This window comes from Columba livia, chromosome 4, assembly GCF_036013475.1.
Source record: "Columba livia isolate bColLiv1 breed racing homer chromosome 4, bColLiv1.pat.W.v2, whole genome shotgun sequence".
Classification (NCBI taxonomy): domain Eukaryota; kingdom Metazoa; phylum Chordata; class Aves; order Columbiformes; family Columbidae; genus Columba; species Columba livia.
The window spans coordinates 47,840,399-47,850,069 of record NC_088605.1 but is presented as its reverse complement, the minus strand read 5'-3'; the positions used below and the strand labels follow the sequence as shown (position 1 = coordinate 47,850,069).

Here is a 9,671-nt window from a genome sequence, read left to right as displayed (position 1 = left end):
GCCTCCTTTGCATGTGTGTGTCTCTCATGAATTTTGCCATGATTTTCTTCCTGAAAATAAGGCTTAGTACCAGCACCTCTTTATCTGGGTGTTAAGCAGAGACTTTTTTCTTTTTCTAAGTATCTGAGTTAAAAAGGGTGTGTGTTCCAGAGACTCCCCCACAACACAACTGTCAGAGAGAGAGAGCAAAACCTTCCCTTCTTCCCCTGAGCACAACAATGCAAAGGAAAACCACAAAAAAATCTTCTGTTTTATTTTCCTTTTTTTTTTTCCCCTGATGTGCTGGGGATTTCTGGCTACTAACCCAGAAAATGTGGCTGGAAACTAGGCTTTACAGAATTTTTTGGCTTCCCTTCAGTTGTAGAAGAGTTTCCTAACCAGCCAGCACTGACTCACAGGATAACTCTTGCATCTAATCAGATGAGATGTCTACCTGCAAAACCCTCTTGTCCCAGAATAGCATAAGGGATCAGCCACACTGCTGGGTGCAGCCAACAATTGCTTTTGTCAAATACCCCAAAACAGAAGAACCTGACTGAATGATTGGATCTTTTGATCAGTTTTTCCCTGGGAGAGCAGGAGCACTAGCTGCAGCCCAGGAGCCAGCAGCACACAGTGTTTGCTCAGATCATGCTCCAGACAGGAGGAAGAGAAGGAGGAGGGCAGAGGCAGCTCTTCGTCACCATGTTGCTGGAGCAGGGCTGCCTGCAGCCCTCCTGGGCTCAGCAGCTGCCTCAGCTGTGCCCTCCTTCATGCATTTTCCTTTTGTTTTAGTGGGCAAGGTTCAGCCTGTCTCTCCTCAGCATCAGAACTGGTCCAGGCCAGACAGATACGAATCAGAGGTGACTTCCAATAAGATCCCTGCCTTTTTTTGACCGTGGGATACAGATGCGTGGATGGAAACTGTGGTGTTTTATGGCTTCTCCACTTGTTCCAAAACTTCTCAGAGAACAGTGTCATCTCATTGGTATTTCCATGTGCAATCTGTGCCTGGGGTACAGTCTTCCTCCCTCTTCTCCCTCTTACTAATCAGATTGTTTCAAAATGACTAAAGGAGGCGCTGATACATGCAGTTCCTTGCCAGGAGGCTTTTCAGCAGCACTACCATTGCTTGTAGGCAGAACGTGCCCTAGCATGAGGAGAGAGCCAGCAGGGCATTACTTGTGTGAGCCCGGGAAAATGTGGGTTCTGGCACTGGGGAGAGGCAGGGAAGAGGCCAGAGGAGGCACGCAGATCTGCTCTCTACTCCTGGAATGCCAGAGGGGTGTGAAGAGGAGCAAGTACCCTTCCAGAGATTCGAGTGGCCATGCTTTTTCTACGGGACAGACTTTTTAGCAGGACCTGTTGCAATAGGACAAGGGGTAATGATTTTACACTAGATGATGGGAGATTCTGGCCAGGCAGTAGGAAGAAATTTTTTACAATGAAGGTGGTAAAATACTGGCACAGGTGGCCAGAGAGGTGGTAGATGCCCCATCCCTGGAATCATTCAAGGCCAGGCAGGATGGGGCTCTGAGCAACCTGATCTAGTTGAAGATGTCCCTGCTCATTGCAGGGAATTGGACTAGATGACCGTTGAAGGTCCCTTCCAACCCAAACTGTTCTATGATTTGATGATTCAGAGAGGTGAGAGGCTGGAAAACGCCTGCTAAATTCCCTCCTGGTCTGAACCTCTAGGCTGAAGCTGCCTAGTTTTGGAAGTCCTGACGCAAATATTTCTATACAGGTCAATGAAAGGACGTTATCCCTCCCTGGAGGAGGAATGAGCTCTGCCAGACCACTAGCATGCAACCAACATGCCATTTGCAGCCAGGCTGTCCCAAAGGCCTGCCCTGAGGAGAATGAGAGACCATAGCTGGTGAGCATGGCCACAGACCAGCCTGTAGCTGTGCCTTCGATTCCAACCGCTTTCTTCAGCCATCACTGTGGGGGACAAGGACCACATTTTCCCCTGTGCTGTCCCAGGCCGGGCAGCCCACAGGTGCTGCTCGCTCCAAGGGGCAGGGAGGGTACTCTAGCTGCGGGAGGTACCTGGCATACAGCAGTCCCTCAGGTTTCTGTCAGACCGATTTGGGCAGGTGGCACAGGGCTGCCCTAATGGGTGCCCACTGAGGCATGACCCCAACACCACTAGCTGATGGGACATCGCTGCAGGGCCCAGGGGCACCTGTGAGGCTCCCATGGCACTGGCAGATGAGCAAGATGACTTGCAGAGTGACAGTGAACAGGGAAGGGCTTGTAATGGAGACGGGCCCTCTGCTCTGTCTGCCAGGTGTCAGAGAGTGGCTTCAGGGGCCCTGTGAAATTAACTTAAAATGCTTTCCCCTTCAGAAACCTGGATTTTGCTGTTCTTGAGAAGTCAACACTGACAAAGGCATCACAGCTACCTGGGTGCTAGCTGCCAACAGCCTTCTCTGCATGGCTGGCCCTGGGGAGAGCTGGGTGAGCACAACAGAGGTGCTTGTGGCTGGCTCCCTCATTGCTCCGGCAGCCTCACTGCCGCAGGGAGCAAATAATCTGCAGTGGGACATCCCCTGCTCCTAGGAACTCCCCCCTGCTCCAGCTTTGGAGGCTGGGGCACTCCAGTGTCAGACATGTGTCCAACATGTCTGGCAGAGAGACTCCTGGCTGGAGGATGATGCTCCTTTCACCCCTCTCAAGATGGAGTGACTGGGCTGGTGGATGGAGGTACTTTCCAGGGAGGAGGAGTGTGCTGTGCTGCACAGGCAAGCAGCTGGAGAGTGCTCAACCCATGGGAGAGCCCAGCAGGCTCAAACAAGCACAAACTCCTGTATGGAATATCTTACAGTCATCTTGAGTTACTGGAACAACCTTGACCAAAATAGAATGAGAAACCAGACTGTTTTTGTACAAGAAAGGATATTTACAATGTGTTAGCCAAACTGCTAGAGCACGTGAAAGATTAAGTAGACCAATCGTAAGATAACTTTGAGCGCGTGGACAGCTGGCATAAGTCAATTAAAACAGAAAGTTAAACACGTGTACAACAGCTACTCACTATAAATGTAAGTGCTTTGCCAAAATAAAATGTCTCTTGGTTCAGCTGCACTGAGAGTCCGTGCCATTAATCCCTCAAATGGTGAACCCAGCGTGATAGGGTCGAAAAAGCGCTGAAGCGAGCGTCTGGAGAGACTCCAGCTGAATGATCATCTCAGCAGCTGGACTGATCGAGAAACAAAGAAACAGAAGAGAAAAAGAAATGGAGAGAAGAGAAAGGGGAGGGGAGGGGAGGGGAGGGGAGGGGAGGGGAGGGGAGGGGAGGGGAGAAGAGAAGAAGAGAAGAGAAGAAGAGAAAAATGCACCTGAGTAATCACTGTATAACGAATACAGGTGAGCGGCTGGATAGTTAAATATGGGATCTAATTTTTTGTAGAAGAAGAAGCTATAGTGAAACTATTTTTGTAAATTTTACAAAAGTGGGGAATAAAATATGAAGAGTGTATTGTTAAACTAATGTTAAAATGGCTTAAAATAAATGGCGCTTCAACAACAGTAGCAGCAGTCTTTGATTCAGACACTTGGGAACAGGCAGGGACTATAATTTGAGAAACTGCTTCCAAAGGTGATCTTGCAGCAAAAGAAATAATGACAATGTGGTCTTAAAGCTATACAAGCAGAAAAGAAAGTAGCGGGAGCAGCTAGACAATCTTTGAGCTCCCCATTAGATGTCAGCAAAGACCAAGAAAAGCGTGCGGAGTTAAGTATCAATATAATTGAAAAAGATTCTGAGCGTGACCTAACAGACCATAATGTGACTATACATCGCATGGCAACTTCTAAACCTTTATTGCCACCTTTTGATACCAACCCTGCAGCAAAAGAGGAGCCCACCGTCCCTATTGCTCTGCCATTCCATTCAGAGCATGATTTTGATCTGTGAATCTGATGGTGGTTGTTACAAGAAGAGGTGATTGACTTGGGCGACGTTGATGCCACATTAGCTTTTCCTGTGATAGTGCACGATCAGGGGCCAAACGCATGGACTTCATTTCAATGGTTCTTGATAAAAGAGCTACGCAGAACATTTACATTCTGGGGTTTGTCTGCACCATTCTCACAGTACCCAGTTTGCACACTGGATGGGACAGTCTTTGATTGATATACTGAGCATTGTTCCTGGGATAAAGAAATATGGAACCAATCCATTCACAGGAGAAAAGCTAAATGCCAAATCACTTATAAAGCTGAATTTTGCTAAAAACAGTGAAGGTAAATACCTCTGTCCAGTGCTGTTCACTGTATTCACCAATAACTCCCATATTGTGGCCATCAAGACAACTGGAAATGTGTTTGCCTATGAGGCAGTTGAGCAGCTGAACATAAAACCAAAGAGCTACAAGGATCTTTTAACAGATGAGCCCTTTACTTGACAAGACATCATGACACTGCAGGATCCAACAAATCTGGATAAGTTCAATGTCTCAAACTTCTTTCATGGTAGGAACAATATAAAAGTAATTGATCCAGATGAAGAAAAAGCAAAATTAGACCTATGCAAGGCAACAGCTATAGATAATTTAGGACGAAACGATGGGGATTCGTTGAAAGGGGCGGGTATCCCCCAACTCTTGGAAGAGACACTAATCAGCACACCACAATTACAGGCACAATTAGTTCCTGAAATCCTGAGGCAGTCAGCAGACCTTGCATATCAAGCTATGACAGAGGTGCCTGAAACCAACAAAGCAGCCAAATAATTTACGACTATTAAACAGGGTCCCAATGAGAATTACATGCAATTTATTGACAGTCTTCAAGAGGCCATCAATAGGCAGGTTGAAATCTTAGAAGCTAAGGAAGCACTAACGTTGAAAGTAGCAGTAGAGAATGCTAGTGTTTACTATCAACATGTTATCTGTGAGTTTTACAGTACATATTACATGCTTCTGTGTACTGCCTCTCCGAAAATCAAGCAGCTTGTCAGGAATGTGAGTTAATTGTATTATTGGTTGTTGTTACAGTTGTTTCTTTGTGGTATTGATTGTGTAAGTGCACTGTAAACCTTCTTCCCACTTTTCCCACTCATGCTGCAAGCAGCCCTGTGCTTCCCCCGACTCCCTCCCTCTTCTTATGGCTTTTACTTATGAGATGGGGTCAGAAATGACTGTTTTCAGTCATGTTTCTTAATAAATCAGTATTGGGAGGTGTTTTAAAACATAGGAAAGCACCTGGAAACATAAGGAAAGAGGATCTTGTGAAATATTGAAATCAGTGGTGGCTGCTGTATAAGTTAGATGATTGGGAAACTGGGCAGATAATAGAACCTTTAAGTACCTTTAAGTATAACACTTTGTTGTAATTAATGTTGTTTTTAAAGCAAGAAGAGGGAAAAAAAAAGAAAAAAGAGTAACTGATAACACAGTAGTCATAGATGTTTTCCTCATTAACCCATTTTCTTTGTAGGTATCTGTTTAAGCATATTACAGTTTTAATAAGTCTTTGCCTGTTATATGGTACAATAAGTTCACATACTGTTAAATCATGAGAATCTATGGACTCAAAATGTGCTTTTTGTGATAATACAGAAGACCATGAGTAATTTAGCTCTTTGCTGCATGAATGTGGTGGTGAGATTTTGTATGTAATAGCTGTTGCTTTTCTTTCTAGCATGCTAACTTTATTCCAGCATTCAGACTTGTGCAACTCCGTGATAGGCTGTGTCTCATCTTGGCATACTAAACCTTGCTCTTTTGTATGCACACCAGGTAAAGAATCTTGGTTTTGGAATAACAGTAGTAGCACACCAGATGAGACACTAATAAAAGCCTTGCCCAGTCCAGCTTGCTGCGGCGGTGGTGGAGGCAGGTGCCGAATGGGGCTCCAGCGCACACTGACCTGTTTTGTCAGGGAGACCCAGTGGTGCCTCCACCTGGCTGGGCAGTAAGCAGTTCAAAGGTGCAATGCAAAAATCGAGATATTGTCTTGAATTAGTGTAATTGTGATCCATTGGAATATTTGAACTCGGTATTTGGTTTGCATATCTGAGCTCAGTATTTTAGTTTGCATATATATATATATTTGGTGCCAAAAGAATTTTGTTTGGGGAGATAATTACAAAATGGGAACCGGTTCTGCTACTAAAATACCACCTTGCTCCCCCTTAGGATGCATCCTTACACATTAGAGTAATTTTATGGTCTGAGCTATAGTGCTCTATTGCAATTGATGTTGTTCTGCAGAACTTTGGAAAAAAGGGGATGAAGTATGGTACTGTAAGTTAATTTGTTCTTCTGGTTATCCAATAATTTTAAGACCAGAAAATAATTTAAGTTGTTAAAAGCTGATTTGCATTTAATTTATGGGATAGTTGGAGATATGGGAAAGGAAACTAAATGTTATGATGGATGTGAACTTGGAAGAGGTTGTTTTTAAAGGTCATTAGAATATGAACGGATTTGGATCTAGGAAAATGAAAATAATGTATTGATGGTTAATGTGCTGGTTTTTGACACCTCTAAGAAATTGCAAAAGGTACATGGAGCTAAGGAAAGTAACTATTGCTGAGCTAATTGGAATTGCATATGGGGTGTATTATGGTTGGAATGAAATGGAAAAACAAAAAAGCAAAATATCCTAGGCCTGAACATAAATTTCAGGCCTGTGTCAAGCTGCAAGATAAACTCAGCTCGTTGTAACCCAGCAGTCTGCCAGGGCCTGGCAGCTCCCACTTAGCACCAGCAATTACGCCACCTGTGTGGCCTCGGCTGTGTCTAAACTGCAGCAAGAAGAGAAAGGACAAAAAAAATAGAAAAACCTGCCCGTCCGCTGCTAAAGTAGCGAAAGACAGGCTTTATCCACCCCCCCTGCATCCACCCCAAGCTATGTTGCTGCTGGAGAACTGTAACACTGAATGAAGAAGTCTGAGGGTGAAATGTAAAGGCATCCCTAGCAGATCTGTAGTTCTTATGAAGCTGGGAAATTAAACAAACAAACAAAAAAAGGTGGTGGAGGGGGGGCGGTTAACTGGTTGTAAGAGACTTCTTAGTAAATTCACCGTGATAGTTTTTGAGGTCATGGGAAAGAAAGCAAGAAAGGCCATTTTTTTAAACCAGTGGACTGTCAAATTTGAAACAAAGTTTTAACATGTATTATTGTATTTGCCAGAGAGCCCTATACCTCTTCTGGGTCAAGATTTGTTAAATAATTTGTAAGCTCAAATAGCATTTTCTGATAATTCTGTTTAGTTGCATGTCCCATAAGAATGTGCTTGGAAGGTGCAAACCTGTTTGCTACAAGAAAGAAATCTCACAACGGCAGCACTTTGAAATGTTTGTATCATTGTAAACTGTATTACAGCTTCGCAGACACCTATTGTTTGTTACTCAGATCCACTCTCGCACCACAAAACCAATTGGCAAAAGCATTGTATGTGATGAATCACTTATATCTAAGTGTGCAGCCCAAATTCCCCATAGTGAAACACTTTACAAGTATGACCCAAAACATGCTAAATCAGAAAGAACCTACGTTAGTTATGGTCAAATCGCTAGTTAATGGCCAATGGGAAGGGCCACATCTATTGATAACATGGGGTTGAAGTTATGCTTGTCTCGTTACAGATCAAGGTTCGCAGTGGTTGCCAGCACGTTGTGTCAGACCATTCCTGAAGAAGCTCAAGCCAACAGTTGAAGAAGCAGAAGCGGCACCTGGTGGTGAAACTGATTTGTTATCTGACCTTCAGCTAGACGACAACAACGAGGGGTGATCCAAAATTGACTAATCCCAACCCTTTGGGACAATGTAACGTAGCCTCTCTGATTATCTATACAGCATGCCAATGATGTTGTGGGTATTACAGTGTGTAGTAAGGATTGTCTTAGTATTGTTGGACTTAAGCAATGCTTTTTGGCTTCCCTCTCAACCAAAGACTAATATTTGGATAACTTTAGCCAACATCACAGGTCAAGACCCTGTTTAGCTACTGCATCTCCAGGCAATCCTTTTTCAACATGTTTGGTTGGTGTTCCACTAGACACCTGGCCTATCCCCGAAAACAAGAGGCAGCTGGCTGGTGGTCAAAATGTGACAAATAATTGGGATGGCTGGGTCGTAGACCTACCACAGGGTAGTTTGGAACCCCAAGAAATTGAGTTACTAGGATCATTAAAAATGGATTTTTGTCTATATTTCTATTCTTCAGGAAAAAATACCTCTCTTGTGCAAGTGATAAACGCCTGATCAGCTGTATATCACAATCAGAGTTTTTGGTGTAATTATACCAGTCCCAATGTATCTAAGGCCACCAACACCCCTTTGAAATTACCCCCAGGAATTTTTAATTTGTGGCAATAGAGCCTGGCAAGGGATTCCTTTCCACATAAAAGAAGGGCCATGTTCTTTAGGGAGGTTAACCTTATTATCTCCAAACACATCAACCATTTTAATGCCTAAAAGAGGAAAAAGAAGTATTCACGCCTTTGATAAAGATTGTAAGGATAATATAGAATTTTGGGGAACGAGTGAAACTGTATTGGCCTCCATTTTTGCACCCGGAGTCACAGTAGCAAATGCTTTGAATATGGTTAACAAATTAGGATGTTGGTTAGCAAAACAGACTAACACCACCTCCTCAGCATTGTCTGGGCTTTTAGCAGACGTTGATTCAGTTAGACATGCTACGCTTCAAAATTGTGCTGCCATAGATTTTTTGTTGTTAGCGGAAAGACACGGTTGTGAAGATTTTAATGGGATGTGTTGCATGAACTTGTCTGATCATTCTGAATCAATTCACAAAGCGTTTAGAAGGTTAGATGATATGACCAAGAAATTAACCTGTGAAGACTGGGGTTTAGACGAATGGTTGCATGGTTGGGGTATTACAGGATGGATTAAGGATCTAATAAAAAATGGTCTAGTTCTATTGATGGTTGTATTAGTAATATTAATGCTTGTCCCTTGTATCTTACAATGTGTACAACATACAGTAGAAAAAGCTATGAAAGGTCTATGCCTAGTTGAAAAACAAAAAGGGGAAATTGTGGAATATCTTACAGACAGTCATCTTGAGTTACTGGAATGACCTTGACCAAAATAGAATGAGAAATCAGACCGTTTTTGTACAAGAAAATATATTTATAATGTGTTAGCCAAACTGCTAGAGCACGTGAAAGATTAAGTAGACCAATCGCAAGAAAGCTTTGAGTCCGTGAACAGCTGGCATAAGCCAATTAAAACACGTGTACAACAGCTACTGACTATAAATGTAAGTGCCTTGTTGAAATAAAATGTCTCTTGGTTCACCCGCACTGAGAGTCGGTGCCGTTAATCCCTCAAACCTGAGCCAAAAAAGCTGTCCCTGCGCCACTGCTTAAGGAATTCCTGCTCTTGCCTGCAGCATGTGTGTTTGCTCCTTGTCCTGCTGGAAGGGAGTGGTATGTGGGACACAAGAGGCTGGGGGTGCCAGTTCCTATCGGCAGTGAGGTCAGGTCCTGGGGGCTCACGGCCAATGTGAGGCTATTTAAAGCAGAAAGAGAGCTTGTGGGATTGCCTTTGTGTTGTTCCGAGTGTCTATGTGCCCATCTCTTGCCTGGCTGGTGATATGTACAGCCAGTGTGGCTTTCCTGGGTGTACTCTTCTTCCTTCTTCGAAGGCTCTTTTCTCGGCTCAGACCTAGTCCTGGTTAGTAAGGTATTCTGCAGAGAGAGCTTAGT

General features: G+C 43.8%; 1 long non-coding RNA gene across 1 annotated transcript; it reads left to right on the top strand.

The window, feature by feature from the left end:
- The first annotated feature begins 3,282 nt into the window (after positions 1-3,282).
- On the top strand, positions 3,283-9,266 carry LOC110365095 (uncharacterized). Its single transcript, XR_010472304.1, has 2 exons — positions 3,283-3,351; positions 7,581-9,266. It is a non-coding gene; the product is annotated as an uncharacterized LOC110365095 (long non-coding RNA).
- The last annotated feature ends 405 nt before the right edge of the window (positions 9,267-9,671 follow it).